General features: G+C 40.8%; 1 protein-coding gene across 5 annotated transcripts in view; it reads right to left on the bottom strand.

Moving 5' to 3' along the window:
- Positions 1-17,946, bottom strand: part of camkvl (CaM kinase-like vesicle-associated, like) — a 70,751-nt gene that overhangs the window by 35,865 nt on the left and 16,940 nt on the right. The window contains exons 1-2 of one of the 5 annotated variants that reach the window (XM_035387189.1): positions 14,331-14,662; positions 8,835-8,943 (exon numbers count right to left, since the gene is read on the bottom strand). The exons of 3 other annotated variants lie outside the window; for them this stretch is intronic. The gene's annotated coding sequence lies outside the window, so the exon portion shown is untranslated. Of the gene's footprint in view, positions 1-8,834; positions 8,944-14,330; positions 14,663-17,946 lie in introns of those variants that run through there. One more of the 5 variants, XM_035387188.1, reaches the window with a different exon arrangement.

Genomic DNA, 17,946 nt, shown 5'->3' with positions numbered 1-17,946 from the left:
GAGGGCGGGAACCAAGGTGCAGTCTGAGGGGGTGGGTCTTCAGTCTCGGCCAGGAGATGGCCTGTGATTTCGCTGTCCTCGCCACTTTGGGAAATTCACTCTGCGAGTGCGAGGCCAGTACAGCCTCATGAAAGAGAAAGTGACCACACATGGTGGGGAGAGCCAGTTGCCTGAAGGCTGTGAAACAGAGATCTGACCCAGGTGTAGCATTTGAAGACTGACTAGAGGCACAGTGGAGCTGTTTCATTCACTGCTCTGTAGGCTGATACCAAGGTTTTAAACTTGATGCAAACTCTAACCGATATCCTTAGTTCAGTGAGCTACTGATAGCTCCTGATAGCTGACTGCTGTTCGAAAAAGAAGGCTGGCCTAAAGCAGTGATAGTGACTGGGTAAAGGTAATAGGAGGAAGTGGAAATTGCCATTAGATTTCTGCATAATAGTCTGAAGGCCAAGAAGAGCCATCTGTACTTACTGAATATGCAGATATTAACCTCTTAGCACAAAGCCCCTAGAAAAAATGTTCTTTCACCACTAAAAAATCGTATTCCGTCATAGCAACAAGATAAACCCGACAATAGCCCTAAGATATGCCTATACAGCAGTGAAAACGCTGCTCACTGAATAACGAAATAAACGAGAAAAAGTTTTTAAAAATGCTACTATGCTAGCGTTTTATAGGTCAGTGTAACGGAAAATATTCTTAGCATCGCATTGACTTACGCATTCGCTCTGTGGTAGCTGCACGAAACGAAACGTGGTCAACAATTTTTTTGTAATTTCTTGGAAAATACTATTATTATTGAGGACTTCTGGACATAGCTAAGCCATTTGTTTGCTGATAGACCTAGCTGACATCGTTTTCTGGAGCAAAACAGAAGTGAATAGAACAGTATCATTGATACTGTCTCTGTCCCCGTCTACTGAACATAGATGAGATTTCATCATTGCTATGTAAGTATTACTGCTCAAAATATTTCGGTTATATACGTTATTTTTGAAATTGAGTGTCTTTAAATAGGTTAGTGGTGTTATATAATGTGGATATTCCACACTGTAATGTAAGTGTTGGATGGTAGTGTAATAGTTTTTGTGAAGCATGCAACAGTGATGACGTGAGAGTTGGAATATTGCCAAAACGTGGTGGACGGTTGAAAATTGTTTTCATGTCGTCCCATCCCCATACAAGAAAACATACGAGATTACAGAGTAGAGAAATACATACAAGAGTTAATTATTACACAATTAGGTACTGTACCGTATTGCATTATTCTTTTAATCTGATAGCAATGCTTCATCTTAAACCTTCTTAAGGGGCTCATTTATATACTTTATAATGGACAAAAAACATTTAATTTAATTTTGGAGAGATTTTGGATATGTTTCTGGACCCCTAGATATTTTAGACCACTGTACGGACTGAAAGCTTGTAATTCCGACTTGAAAATGATGCAACAGTGACTTTCTTGAGTCAAAACAGTTGATTTGTAGTGAAATACGTGAATATGTTATAATTTACAGCAATGCATAATTTAGACATTTTGGATAGATTTGGAGACGCTGGGTACACTGCTTAGTTTTTGCTTCATATATCTATAGTAGTTCTACATATCCACCCTTAGATTTTATGAACTTGTGGTCAAGAAGTTTTTGATCCAGCACATGTATAGTTTAACCTGCTGAATATATGCAATCTCTCAGTATTTCATTGCAAACTAAAAAAAGTGCAAATTCGTTTTTGATTTTTTGTCTAGACAATTGCATTTGTGGCACTTTATTTCTTCCAAAATTATGAATATAAACTAATCTGCGTTAGTATTGTAAATTGTACAAATGTCTTGCTTCATTTAAACCATTTTTCAAGTCTCTGTGATGTTCACATCTGGAGTTATAAATCTTTAAATAGGATACCCCCTAAATGGGCAAGGATTGGCAAGATTTGGCATGTGCGCTAAGGGATTAATATAACTACAGCAAGTTCAATAGAGGCCTTCGGAAGATGGTTTTGAAATGAATAATGCATTATTTATGGTGTGTTAAAGATGAGAGAGCATTGCATTTCATTAGTGTTTCTCCGCCCCCCTCCCCCCATTCCCACCACTCCCCCCTACCCTTTTTAAATAAGTAATGACATCATTTACATATGCTCAGGAATATCACATATGTAAAAAAAATAAAAATAAATTTGTAACAATTAATTAAAACAAAAAGAGACATTTTGACAGATAATGCTACAGTATTGTATATAATGTATGGAATAACCCTGCCACATACAGATTTTAAATTTCTGGCTCAAGTAATGTTCACCCATTCCAAGCCCTCTATTACAGAAATATCAATATGAAGCCCTTGTTTAGTGCAGAGCTACACAGCTTCTCATGCTCAGATGTGGGTTGTTTTTCGTATGGAACAAATCCCCTTTGCACACAAGCCCTGAAAATCAGAACAGAACAGCTGTCAGATTTCACTTTTCGTTGAAAATCTTTTGAACAGGGGTTCCTAAAATTGAGCCAATGACCCACTTAATGACCAGATACTTTGTCTGTGACCCCAAACCTTATGTTCAGATTTAGAATTAAATAACTGACTAAGAAAATGGACAGGCAGGTCCTGAGCCACTGTGAATTTCAGCATTTATTGGTTAAAAGAAGTTTATGAAAATGATTTCCCTCATGTTGAGTAGTCCTGTAGTCTATATGGTCTGCGAACCCTCCCTAACCCCCCCCCCCCCCCTCCCCCCATGCCCCAGCACATCTGCTAGGAAACGCCAGCTCCATTGTGCTGCACAAATACTGTTCAAAACACATCAGGTTCAGACTACTTCATTACCCTGTGAATAACGCATAATGAAAACCCCACACCGTTTCATACAATTAGTTCCAAAAATATACAAATAAGACAATAGAGGATTGAACAATGGGGAGCAAAAACAACAAAAACAAGCAAGCCTGCGTTTCGCAAATGTAAATAAGGGGGTGCAACGAGTTGACAGCGAGCTCAGCTGGAACAAGGGTTTCAGCACGGGAGGATTTGACGTGTGGGGGGGCATAGACCCTCCTTTCCCTACCATGACCCCAGATCCCAGAGCATGCTCAGTATGCCAGAGGGGATCAGACCACACACCATCTCCACCGACATGTCAGGCAGCCTGTGGTGCAGCCTGAGGCAGTCTTACATAACATATCTGTCAGGTGCTGATGCATTTTCTATCAGTATTTCTGCCTCTACCTCTATTTCTGTCTCTATCTCTATTTCTGCCTCTACCTCTATTTCTGCCTCTACCTCTATCTCTATTTCTGCCTCTACCTCTCCATCTACTGTATCTCTATCTCTGCCCCTGCCCCTGTCTCTGCCTCAGCTGTTTTTGGTCCCAGATGTAGGCGTTTTTTGTTTTGTTTTTTTTTATGTTGGAACCCAGAACTCATTTGGGAAAATGCCAGACATGGGCCTTCTCACAAAAACATTTTACAACAATAAATAGAAAATCAGGAGTCTCTGTGGAGTCATTTTGGAAAATGATTTCAGAAAACTGCCATGTAAACTGTAAATGTACCATCGGTATATTTTTTTGTTGCTCGATTCACAAGAGTTTGCCATTAAAAACGACTTTGAAGTGGAGCCTGATGTTCAGGCAGTCCACTGGCTTTAGTGCCAGACATCTCAGTCCTATACACATTCAGCTCAGATGCAGTTATGTTCCACTGTGTCTAACTGTCAGGAGGTTTACACTAACCAAAAGCAAAAGTCGTATGTGTAGGCTGCAGAGGAGTATAATGATTAGGGGACTGAGCCTGTAACTCAGGGCTGCAGTGTGGTTTAATGGTTGGGGAACTGGACAAGATTACAGTTTCCGTTGTTCCCTTCAGCAAGTTATTTAAACTGAACTGTTTCAGTAAATATCCAGCAGTACAAACTGATTGTGTTTAACAAACATAAGCTGTGTAAGAGTATTTCTAAATGCCTAAATGTATAAATGTAATATATAAATATATAAATGTAATAAATATGATTAAATGGTTTCTCTGTGACATATCTGCCCTGGAATTAAGTGCTATTAATCAAGGCTGTGTAATTGGCTGTAGAAAGTGCATGTGTTGTGTAATTTACTGTGGTGTGTGGTTGGTGGTGTGTAATTAGCTATAGAGTGCAATTGGTGGTGTCTAATTGGCTGTAGAACGTGGCTAGTGGTACGTAATTGGCTGCTGAATGTGGTTGGTGATGTATAGTTGGTCAATAAGTATGACTGGTGGTGTGTAACTGGCTGTAGAATGTGGCTGATGGTGTGCAATTTGCTGTAGAATGTGATTGGCGGTGTGTAACTGCCTGTAGAATGTGGTTGATGGTGTGTAATTGGCTGTAGAATGTGGTTGATGGTGTGTAATTGGCTGTAGAATGTGGTTGATGGTGAGTAATTGGCTGTAGAATTTGGTTGATGTGGCTGGTGTTGTGTAATTGGCTGTAATGTATGGCTTCGCCCAGGGATGGAGGATTCCAGTCAGCCAGGTGTACCCTGTCTCAGATGATCAGATGCCAACAGTTTGAATGATTGCAGTTCAATGTAATGACTGTGGAGTTCAGCTGCTAGACTGCAGACCAAAAGTGGCATGTAGTGACACATCTCACATCGTGACATCACACAAGAGGGGTGATGAGGTGGTCCTTCAAATACATTCCAAATTTGGAGAAATATCAGAAAAGGCAGGAAAAGACAAGAAGGGTAGTTAAGTTTCTGTGCTATATGCCTATCTGTGTACAATATAAATATTACTGTAACCAGAATCACCCAACTTCAGCATCACAGGAAAAACACAGCGGAATATTACCACACTTTGGATAGCAGGGACCATCGAGCCCCACTTTGTAAAACGGTTTTGTAGCACTTCCTCCAAAATGTCATGAGCTGATATATTGGTTCTTACAGCACTGTATAAAATGTCTCATAAAGTCTCTCTCACCCCAGATCAATCCTCCTAACTTTAATTGCTGTACTCTCAAAAACTGGGTTACCACTGGAGACCCGTGGGAGATCAGATTGTTAGCAGGAAGGCACAAATGACCTGCCTGATGGTAGCAGTGGTTAATGTCGATTTGGAAACGAAACGTTAGCCCGTGAGGATGCATTTCCTTGTTTCAGTATACCTCACAGAGAGACATCCGTGGTCCATCGCAGCTCTTGAATGCTTGTGGAATCAAGCTGCGCGACTTTCACGAGCTGATCTGATAGTATTGAATGAATGAATGAATGAATGGTAAATGGTAAATGGACTGCATTTATATAGCGCTTTTATCCAAAGCGCTTTACAATTGATGCCTCTCATTCGCCAGAGCAGTTAGGGGTTAGGTGTCTTGCTCAAGGACACTTCGACACGCCCAGGGCGGGGTTTGAACCGGCAACCCTCCGACTGCCAGACAATCGGTCTTACCTCCTGAGCTATGTCGCCCCTGAATCACTGAATTTATATAGCACTTTTCCGAACAATAAAAGTGCTTTGCAGTGATGAGTGGGAACTCACCTCACCAACCACCAATGTGTAGCACCCACCTGGGTGATGCACGGCTGCCATTTTTGCGTCAGAACGCTCACCACACAGTAGCTAAGGTGGAGAGGGAGAGAACTTCTTTTTGGCAATTAAATCAGGGGATGATTAGGTAGTATTGATTCAGAATCAACCTGTTCCACAAAGCACAATTCAAGAAATGTTTTCTTTCCCACCTCCCAAAGTTTGGTACTTCGGGATCACCACCAGAGATCAAAAGTTTGATCAATCTATAACGGGATACATGGACTGCCCCTGGAGCTGTGGTTAAATGCAATAACTCAAATTCCATTTGATTTGATTTCCTTTCCTCCTCCCTCCCAGACAAAGGAGGCTTGTAACAGGATTACGCCACAACTGCGCTAATCCTGCTTCCCCAGGCAGCAGGTTCGTTTGTTTGTTTGCTTGTTTATTTGTTTACGTCTTTAATCCCATGTGCTGGTTTAGTACATGCATGTATTCAGGTTCACATTAACCATTTGATATCAAAAAGATTCTGGGTAGGGGGTACCTCAGTGTTCCAAGGCAAATTCTCAAGCTGAACCCCAAATCATACTCACAGGTTAATTGGTTTAATGATCCCGCCCTGTCACTGGTGCGAGGCTTCACAAGTGAAACGGAAACACAGCATCACCCAGGTGTGTGCTGCACGCATCACGCAGGGTTGCGATAACCCCCCCACTGTAAGGTCTACCCAGACAACACTTTCTTAGTCAAGTTATTGTTCTTTGTGACAAGAGGCATCGACTGATGTTGGTTTTCTTAGGCCAATGGGGGAGGTATCATACCCTTTAAAATTTTGTATTTTCGCTTGAGTGCTATAGCGCCACCAAGTGGCGCAAAAGTCACCCCTTCTGTAATGCACGCAACCTTTGACCACCATGCAAAGACACACTTGAGTGAAATGACTGATACACCAGAAGATATGATAATAGCTCAATAGGGTTCCAGCACTTCATGCTTGGACCCCTAATGAACAGTTTTTCTGGGAATGCATTTGAAAGCTGGCTATGGAATGTGATGCCAGTGAGCAAGAGAGCTGTGTGCTGCAAGAAAACTGGTATAAATTCCAACTCCCTAAGACAGAAACCAGATTAGCACACAGAATATACAGCATCTAAAGATTAGCTATGCATTTGCAGCCTGTATTTATGCATTTCATTGCATCAAGAGTGCCTTTTAAAAAATTTATAACAATGTGATTTGCAAATGTAATTTGCAATCCATAGAGAGAAGCAGAGAACTGCTTTTTGGGATTTGTATGAGGAACAAAGCCTGAGGATGGAGAGGAAACCACTACAGGATTTAAACATACTCCATGTTCTAGATACTAAAATAAATACTTTCTATTTTATTTTATAACCTTTATTGTACCAGGAAAGTCCCATTGAGATAAATAATCGCTTTTCGCATGAAATACCTGGCAATTCTCCCGAGAGTACTTCAAGATGGACACCTACTGTTAAAAAAGGGAAAACATATTAAAAGTTCACACTCATGGTGAAAATCTGGTAAATAATAATAATCATAATCATAACGCATTTTATTTATCAGGTGCCTTTCTGAACACTCAAGGTCACCTTAGAAAAACTATGCTTCTGCTGCTGTTGATCCCTCAGTCTACACGACAAAACATTTCTCACAAAAAGCATTCCACACACAAGAACATTCCTCACACAAGAGCATTCCACACACAATAACATTCCTCACACAAAAGCAATCCTCACAAAGAGTATTCCACACAGAGCATTCCACACACAAGAACATTCCTCACACAAGAGTATTCCACACACAGAGCATTCCCCACATAAGAATATTCCTCACACAAGAGCAATCCTCACAAAGAGTATTCCACACAGAGCATTTCACACACAAGAACATTCCTAACACAAGAGCAATCCTCACAAAGAGTATTCCACACATATCATTCCATACACAAGAACATTCCTCACACAAGAGAATTCCACACAGAGAGCATGCCTCACAGAGAGCATTCCACACACAAGAACATTCTCACAGCATTCCACACACAAGAACATTCCCACAGCATTCCACAGAGAGAACATTGCTCACACAGTATTCCTCATGAGAGCATTCCTTGTGAAAAAAGGTTTTTTTGACAAAATGCTCTCAAACCTGACCCTCGGGCCCCCGTGTGTTGTTTTTTTAAAGACAATCTTTAATTATGGCTATACAAATGTATTGAAGCTCTTCCACAGCGTTTCTCTAATTTTCACACAATACATTTGCTGTGTCTAAGCTCTTAATTTTCCATAAATGGTTTAGTCAGTGACAATGTGTCCACTCATTCAGCAAATAGGATCCCAATAGGTTCGTGTGTCAGACTATAAATTGGGGGACTGTGTTTCAGAACCCATGATTTAGGCTGTAACTGACCCAATGCTACGCAGTCTGCACAAACAAAGAATACTGCTGTCGCTCCAAATCTGACAGTAATGTACAGTATCTAATAGAATTAACAGTCTAGACAGTTGCATGTGTAATGAAATGAACTTTTTCAGTATTTCATTTGACGAGTGTAAATGACAGTGGAAAGTGTGATTAATGTGACAGTATTTTTTCCTATTTTTACCCACCTCAACCCCTTTCAGGACCCACCAACAGGTCCTGACCTACATTTTGAGAACACCTGTTCTATGGGAGCCCAGCCTCCCAAAACAAATGAACAGATATAAAATCTGATTTTGTTTCTCAGGACTATGGTCTGTAATCTAGGAGACACACTCCCTCTCAGCCCAAAGGGTTTTTGAAGAAACCTTGCCTGACGTTCTGATTCTTGTGTTGTGTCTGAATAATGGCAGCATGTTGAGAAATGTGTGCTTCTCATTGCATGTGTCAGCAAACTGTGCATATAACATATACCATGTTACTTGTCTTATCCTGCATCAAAAATTAAAGAGTGTCCCTGACAAGGCCGTATTTGTTTCTGGAAGATAAAAAACCCTCCCTGAATATCCTTAGCATCCACCAGCTAAATCAAAGAGGACTCTGTCTTCAGACAGGCCTGTGACATTTTTCTTTCCTTTTATTCCCAGTTGCCGCTACTCCTCAGTCTTAGAACACTCCCCAGCTGGGAACGCAACAGTCTGCAGTCCTCCGTAAATGAGCAAACTAGCACACAAGCATCTGCTAAAAAAGCACATGTGCACACTGCTGCTCATTTCCTCTCAACTGTCCAGCAACTGAGCTGTGCAGTCATTGCGCGAGAGCGCAAGCACCACGAACGCAAGACGAGCAGCGAGCGCTGTTTTATTTTTAAAAACATGGTTCAGCTTACGCTTGGAATTTTTCCTTCAATAAGGCACTGCAGAGTCCACGCCCTATTTTCGGTTGCCAAGGGAAACAAAACGCCTCAGTTGTAAGTGGGTTAAGAACGCTGATGCATGCTGAAAATGTAAAAAAAGAAAGAAAAGAAAGAGTAAAAAACAGGCAGAGCTCAGTATTCAGTCAATATGTGTCCATGGCAAGTTAATTTTAATGTTTTCCTGATATTTGACTCGCAGTTAAATGGAACTCAAATATCAAATATTAAAGTTAAATATCAGGAAAAAATGTAGATCCTAGCCAGAATGCTGAAAAATGTTCAATTAACAAGAATTTGCCCAAACAGCATGTCCACATTTTCAAGTCACGGTTCAAGACAACAGATGGCCCTCTACTCCAAAGTGGCTAAGGAGCAGTGACTGTGTGTCAGGGGTCTGGCCCTGTGGGAGAGACCGTTTCCTATTGCGCAGTCCATACGCAACTCTTAGTTCAGTTTTATTATTTTATTAATGGTGCCCCACTCCCATAGGTCTGCCACCCCTTAGTGACTCTTTGCCCCGTCATCCCACCCCATCACCATTTAGAAAAATCCCAGTAACGCCACTGCCGCTTGTGAACTGGTCCGGGGCAAGAGGGAACATCTCTGAGATCCTCCACATATTCAGAGCAAACAAGGAGAGAGGCAGGCTTTTCCCCTGTGGACGTATGTACACCGAACTGTTCCATGGCTAGCACACCAGGAGTCCGCTAATACCGCTCATGTTTATTAGAGGCTCCCAGTGAGGAGAGGGCAGCGGGCCTCAGGCTGAGATATGGCGCTAATTCCGCTGCTCTCCTGCTGGAAGGCTCTAAGTGTGGCGGTAGACTGATGAGGGGAGCGAGAGCTGAGACTCCTGGAAGAGTAAACGCCATGATTAAAAAAGTGCATTAAATTACAACGCAATGCGATACAGAAAAGTACAGTCATTTATTTCTCCCCCTCATTTGAGCTGAGGAAGAGCTGTGGAAGTTTACAAGCTTACAGAAATGGGCTTGAATCATTTTATCCATTTAAATGAAATAACAGTCGTTAATTTCAGTGATTCAAAGCATTAGCTGACCAAGCAAAGTGTTCTGCTGTACCCTACTTTAATTAGTGTTATTATTCATAATATTTATCCAAACATTTTGTCAGGTATGACTGAGAAAAATCTGTATAGCTGCCAAAAAGCTCAAGTTATTTGGCAGCAAAGGACGACATGACACATGCACGTGATGTAATTTCCCACCTGTGTTTTGTAATTATCGCCTAATTAATTAATTGTTCGCATATTATGTCGCTGCTTTTACATTTAGTGTGAGGTGAGGTCCTGTTTGAGTCCAGCTGTGTCTGCTCTAAGTGCTCCTCATATGGGCATGTGCCTAAAGCCACATCTATAAACAACACATAACCTAAATGCACTCTACATTTTATCTACTACCTTTTAACAAAAATTACATACATTCAGATGAATTAAGCCATATGAAATGCACCCCAGACCTGGTGATGTAAAAATAAAACAGACAGGGCTGCTGGGTAAAGTCTGTTAAGCCATGGCTCTGTTGCATGCATGGGCCCAATGGTTCAATACTGAATCCAGACCATGCCAGTACTAACCGTGGCCAGCAGCCTCACAGGGTGAAATTCAATTTGCTCTGGCGACACCAAGAGATGGGAGAGTTTCAGCTGGGACAAAAGCATTTCATCACACCCCTGCAATCACCACTGGTTGATCAGGTGGTCGCAGGTCTGTCTGTTGAGCTGCACATGAAGTGCAACTTCCGACGCATCTGTGCTAGCCCGACTTGCAAACTGCAGTGTGATAAGAAGCAACGACAGGCATCACATGCTTTGGAGGAGAGCACATGCTTGTCTACACTCTCCTGAATTGAGAATGGATGTTGTAATGAGCATCTCAGAGTGAGCATGATTGGGCATTCCAAATTGGGGAGGGCATGGTGCACTTCAGAAAAGCAAAGCAGAAATACTCTTATGGCACCAGAAGTGCCAATGATCACTAAATTCCCAGACTTGGAGAATCACTGTTTAGTATAGTAGCCATATATAATCTGTGTAGCATCTAAGGGTAAAAAACACAGATAGCATGGTAACTACAAGCTAGTTGTTTGAAAAATATGAAATAGAAGCATATACCACTCTGTGTAGCAAGCTACATGTACTGACAGAGTTCCATTAAGACAAATTAGTTGTTTGTATAAAATGCTATTGTAAACAAATAATTACATACAATAAATGCTATGATATTAAGCACTTGTTGTTCTGTTGAGATTTTGATTAAGTTTTTTATCCTGAAAGCAAAAAGGTTATGATACAGCCCACTGCAGGAGGATTTGGTATTGTTTTTTAAGACCTCATATATAACCTCATCAACAAAGCAATTTACATAAAATCTTTTATCACCAATCAGTGGTGATAGAAAGCTGGTTCATTGCTGCATATATAAATATTCCTGGCTATCACATTATAAATACTAGCTGTACTAAGGGACTATATAGGCATTGTGGATGGTTGTATAAGCAGCTGTGAGGGAGCATGTCAGATTTAAGACTAATGTCAAAGTAAAATATATGCTGGCTGTCAGGGAGGAACACATTTCTCAGGTGGAATAACTACCCAAGTTAACTGGCTGATGCTAACTACCCAAGTCAGCTGGCTGATGCTAACTACCCAAGTTAGCTGGCTGATGCTCTGGTGGGTCAATACAGTCTTCTTGGGTATGTCTGTACGAATATTGCATTTACATTTTGGAATCTTTGCCCATACCTCCATGCAAATTTGCTCCTCCTCTGCCAACTTACACATAGAGCATTGATGGAAAGACAGGCCACAGATTTTCAGTGGGACTTCAGTCTGGACTTTGGATAGGTCATTACAGAATACTAGCATTCTTGTGAGCATTCTTGGAACAGGAATGTTACCTAAATGCAGATCTCTTGTGGACTGAAACAGGTTCTCCTCAAGGATTTTCCTATATTTGATTCCATTCAATTGCCATGTTTACCAGTCTCTCCTGCTGAAAAGCACAGCATGATACTGCTACCACCATACTTGGCGATAGAGATGATGTTTCATGGGTGATGGGCTATGTATGGTTTGCATCAAAAAAATAAAGCTTGGTTTACATATCAAAATTCTCCAGACTATAAAATCTCCTTCCAGAAGGTCTGAGGGTCTGACATGGCTTCTGGCAAACTCTAGGTGCGACTTAAGGTTGGCCTCTCTCATAAAGGGGCTTATGACTTGCCATTCTCCCGAAGACATCAAATTTTAAAAACTGAAGTGGTTGTTAATCTCTAGACCGCGTCCCCCATTTTAGCCAACATGCTCTGTAACTGTGTGTTGCAGCTGGCCTCTCTGATAATAGCCCTTCTTGTCCAGTTGGAGAGTGGTTGGATGGCTTGATCTCGGTCGTGTCGGGGTATGCTGTATTGTTTCCATTTTTTAACAACAGTGCTCCTGGAAAGGTTCAAAGCTTTTAAAATCTTTTTTATGAACTTCTCCAGCTTCATCTGCCTGTACAACAGGCAGTTCCAGGGTCTTCATGGCTGATCAGTTTTAGTTGTGAGACCTCACAAAGTTAGTGATATCTATTCTGCAATCATGGAATTGAACATGGGTGGATTCAAAATCAACATGCGTGGACCTCGTTAACATGTTTAGTGAAATCACTAGAAGAAAATGTAATGCATTGGTCCAATTTAGTTAGCAAATACAAAGGGGTGAATGCTTTTCGATTAAGTCATTTTCAGGTTTTTAGGCTTTTCAGGAATTTAATATAATTTAGAAGACATCTAAATACTAATTTTAAGATTATAGAACTGGATAGGAGTAAAAACAAAAGGCCATTTAACTGTGTGTATAGATAGATAGATAGATAGATAGATAGACAGACAGACCAGACAGACAGACAGACAGACAGACAGACAGACAGACAGACAGACAGACAGACAGATAGATAGATAGATAGATATTCTAATAAGGTATATAAACTTATAAGGGCTTCAAAAGTTTTAACTGAAATTGTAATGAATTTTCTGCCAAAATCTTATTGCCAGACCAATTCAAAGGAGGTTAGGTTTACTTTGTTTTTATTCTCCTGAATTATACATTTACTGACGATTTATGCGAAGAAGCCAAAATAAAAATTACATGAAAATTTTAAAATCTACCTGTCTTATCTGAAAACCAGATGAGCATTTTCCTTCATTGACCCCAGATCATTCACTTGTAGTTACCGTGGTGGTGGAACAATAATTAAATGAACACAAACACCTCGCCTTATGACGCTCTGCTGAATCTATTTCCCGCAGTCCTGCCACCACTATCCCCGGGTGGGATCACGATGACCGAGAGTTTCAGGTGCGGACGGTGATTCCTCTCATTCATTAGCGCTTGTGTGTCACCCCCCACTGTGAGAATTTCTCCCGCAGATCAAATGAAACCTACCTTATACCGCAATAATTTGCTCCTACTTACTTCGGACACACGTTTTAGATGTTGAATCCACAGAGACTCGCAGATAAACGACCGTTAAGACTGGAAAGTAAAGAAACTGGGTTACAAAACACCAGTATGTGGATATATGGTTCAGCGTGACTATATGGTACATCTCTTCACAAAATGAAGCGGACAAAAGTCGTTTTCAAGTATTCTTTATGTGAAAATCACTGCTTAAAACTGCTTAGAATATTAAGGGTCAGTTTCCCTCTCTCCACAGAACGGTCATATGCATCATAGGTGCAATGATATTTTTTAAAGCGGGTTATAGTTCCCATAGGTTAATCGAATAACTTAGAGGTTATTTTCTAAGCTCCTAACTCGCTGTTGCATACAACGCATCCACGCCAGCCACCACATGTAGGGACATAACAGTGTCGGGTTTAGGGAATTTCATTTTTACCAATGTGCAAAACAGTTTTTTAAACATTGCACCAACTTTACCCCCAGACAAAACGGTGTTAGCACAATAACTGTACCACAGCAGTTTCTCTGTAGCCTAGTGCACGGGGGATATAGCGGATGAATGTTTCATAACCGTTTTGCAGTCCTGTTTGCAGCCGTCAAGCCCCAATATACACCCAGAACGAAAGCTTCAGATCACATTTGAGATCCGTGACAGGCGCATAGTATTGTAAAAACACAATTAAAAGTCAGTTAAACAAATAGGCCTATGAAATATCAGATAGAAAGACATAATACAGATATAAAATAATACACGTCTCATCACGCCAGCGGCAGCAGTGCTGTCATTCGCCTCAGTGTTTAAGTGATCATACATTTGGCCCGCTGCTGTTTTTTGTTGCTTAAACTGATGCTCCTGTTATATTCTGCCTTTTGAGCCACACGGACCGCAGGCAGAGAAGTGCTAAGAAAAAATGAACATAACCCGCTAACTTTCAACTATCTTCTCTAAAAGGAAATTATTATTTGTTCAAATATATGCGTATTAAAAATATAAATCTGATTTACCTGACGTGCTTGTAAATATGGGGTGGGCACGGAGTGCGTAGAAATTGTCTATCCAAATCCAAACTTTGACGGAAATCCAAGAAACCTTATATGCTAATTTTCGATGTAAGGTGGACAGAACCGCGACACATCGCAGCTCCCTGTGATAATATCTAGGGCGCAATAGATATGCTTTGGCACGGAGGTCTGATCCTTCGATATGAATCGGTTTGCCTGTGTTAATACGCACAGCCGTTCGCTTCCGAACTCCCGCCCACTCCTGCACGGAAATAATCTTTTTTTCCGATCTCTCTGAATTAAACACTCTCTCCCTCCCTCTCTCTCTCTCTCTCTCTCTCTCTCTTTTATTTTCTATTCTTTTATTTATGTGATATCCAGTCACGAGATCTACCTACTGTATCAACCAATTCGACTCACATGAATTGATTACGGAGTTGAGCAAAGGGAAATAACGCACAGTGCCTAAAAAATCAATCGTTTACACGCATTTCCTGGAACTATACTTCATTCCTCAAAACTATAAATTAAAACTATAAATTCCACCGTTTCTGCAAAGCCATCAATAGAACAGACCTTACTGAATATAAATTAAACACTGGTGCGATTAAATGGAAGACACTATCATGACTATCATTATCATTAACTATAATAATTAATTACAATAGTAATAATAATATTAATAAAAACAACAATTATACTAAAATGATAATACACATTATTGAAGAGAATTATAAAGTGATTGGGGGATGTTCAGAGACACACAATGCACAGTGGCCATGCAACAGACAAGCAGATTGGCAGAGGACAGGATTACAGTGGATTATACTGCCACGTGCATCATTCTGTCATCTCTGAAAGGAGAAACACACTGGGGCAGGCAGCAGCAAAAATCACATACTGGCAAATACATACACACGCACACACCCACCCATGCCCACGAAATGCACATGCACACATTTACAGAGACATACACATTCTCTCTCTCTCTCTCTCTCTCTCTCTCTCTCTCTCTCTCTCTCTCTCTCTCTCTCTCTCTCTCTCTCTCTCTCTTTCTCTCTTTCTCTCAAAATGTATGCTTACAATACTACACATATTTACACACACACAGCATGGGTACAAACAGACATTATTTCTATCAATTTTATCTAACGATATATATCTCTATATTATTATGTTGGTCCAACCATCAATTTAACACCTGTTGGAGTAGGAGAGTTTTGCAGATCTCTGACTTATGAGCCCCTAGGGTGTGCGGGCAGACCCGTGTGAAGCATTGTGTTCAATCTGTCAGTCGCTCTCTGTGTACAGCCTCCACAGACAGATTTCTGTAATTATGATGCCACTAACTACTGGCTACTGTGTGTGTGTCAATCTCACAGACATCCACACTAACACAAATAAACACATATACAAATGCACATACGCACAAGCACACGCATACAGAAACACAGCAGCACACCAATGTGCAGGCACACATATAAACACACAGATATTCTCTCTCACACAGAGACACACACTCCAGTGCACGCACACACACACACACACACACAAAATAGAACCTTTCACTGTCTGACCTTGCCTTTTCCTTTTTTCCTCCCCAGGCTGGCTGTAATATTTGCCCACACACATTCACATCAAGACCTTGAGACTGAGCAGGTCTATTCACCAGGTAGCTCTGGAAAAAAGACCTTCTGAAAGTCATTGAAACAAGTATAATAGTTTGGCTCAGCGCGTGTGCATTCCTGTTCTTATTTTCATAAACCTGCCACAGTTCTGATTTGAAATAAAAATATTGGAAACAGAAAAAAGTTATATAACATGAATACCATCATTCACTCTGAAACAGAATTCTGCTACTTTCACCAGTGTCTCATGTTAAAATGAATATTCTCTCATTAATTTTATCTGTTAATCAGCATTACATTGTAAGGGACCTCTGCATCATACAAAAAAAATAATTTTATATTAATATGCACAAAGATTAAGAGCAGTGTCAATGAGCCATAATTAAGAGTGAAAACTGACTTCTGTACGTCGCTCTAGGTAGAAGTGTCTGCTAAGTGATTTTAATGTAATATTACATCTCTTCAGTGTGATAAAGCAGGTTCTTCATCAACAGAACTGAAAGTACTTTGAATCACGACTTGACTTTCACAGTGAGAGAACACAACCCCTGGAATACAGGATACTGAGTGACTTTAAATAGCCAAATAGAAAAACCCAGCTTTTGCTTAGCTCACAAGGTCAAACTATGACAAGATACACATATTAATATTACTTTATTCATATTGACACAAACTCATTGGCATTTATGACCAGATAAGTGAAAATCTGTCGGAATGCAAGGGACTGTGTTGCCAATCAGAGGTAAGACATTAGTAGGTGGCCAAATCTTGAGGGAATTTGACCAGGACTAACACCTCTACTCTTTTCAAAAGTGCTGTGGGATCTTTAATAAGCACAGCGAGTCAGGACATCAGCTTGAAGAATGAAGGATGACATTCTGGTGTGTGTAACATATTGGGTGTCATCCTTCAGTTTGATCCCTGTCCTTTGAGTCCTGGGGGAATTTCTCCTTTGTGTGGGTTTTTTTGAGGTTGTTGTTTTTGTCTTTGTTTTTTTTTTAGTTTTGTTTTGTTTTTTTTGCAGGAACACAGGCAATATGTCTCACATTTGAGAGCTGTGGCCAGGATCAAATTAATCTGTTGAAAGCCAACATGGCTGAAACATCATGATACAATAAAGTATCATCGGCTGAAGAGACCAGATTGGCCAAACTGCATTGCTAACAACCACTCTGAGTGCTCAATACTGGCTCAAACCAGTACTGTTTGTTCATGGTCTGCCTGTACAGAGCGATATTTGCATTTGTTTTAGCTTAGCACAGCCTAGTAATAAACTGAGAGCATACTTGTATCATTTAACATGTGTTGCAAAGAATACTTTCCTACAATGGAGTGTCACACCTTCTGTTACGCTTAGGTGGCCCCAGGGCTGAATTGCTTGAAGCCAGACCTTCCCGCGTAGTGTGGGGCCCAGGGGGGCCACAGCCCTGGGAAAGACCGGGTGTAATAGGCAGGTACCCTCTGGGTTAAGTCAAACACCAACCATGCTGGTTTTGACATGTGGTTAGAAGAAGGGTTGCTAAAATGTTAACACTGCTGCTGGATTAACTTCAATCTTGGAGCATCATATCAAGTGTGCGAGTCTCATTCTTTCATAATGTGCTCATAAAGCCATGCATAATTTGTCATGGAAGAACAGTGTGTCCCACCACCTACAGCGCCTCCTCTGGTGGTCTGGGTGCTCGATGTCTGCCAACGCAGACTACATAGTCACTATGCAGTAGAGGTTGTGGGAGGACAACATTGGGACAAGGCATCACTACAACTGGGCAGGTCAAATTGTTGGAGAAGAGCATGATCGGTAATTTACAAAGTTATAATTATAAAAAGCCAAGGCCAGAGGGCACTTTACATTCTGCTTCATCAGTGGCTTATATCTGCTTAAAAGGAAACAAAGTGGCTCCCAGCATAGCATCAGCACTCAAATTAAAACCAGAAAATATTTTTTCAATTTCTTTGGTGCTGAAAACCCTCATTTCTGGTTGCTAGTC

Source organism: Anguilla anguilla, chromosome 13 (assembly GCF_013347855.1).
Source record: "Anguilla anguilla isolate fAngAng1 chromosome 13, fAngAng1.pri, whole genome shotgun sequence".
NCBI lineage: Eukaryota > Metazoa > Chordata > Actinopteri > Anguilliformes > Anguillidae > Anguilla > Anguilla anguilla.
The sequence above is the reverse complement of the archived record's forward strand: the minus strand, read 5'-3'. Positions and strand labels throughout refer to the sequence as shown.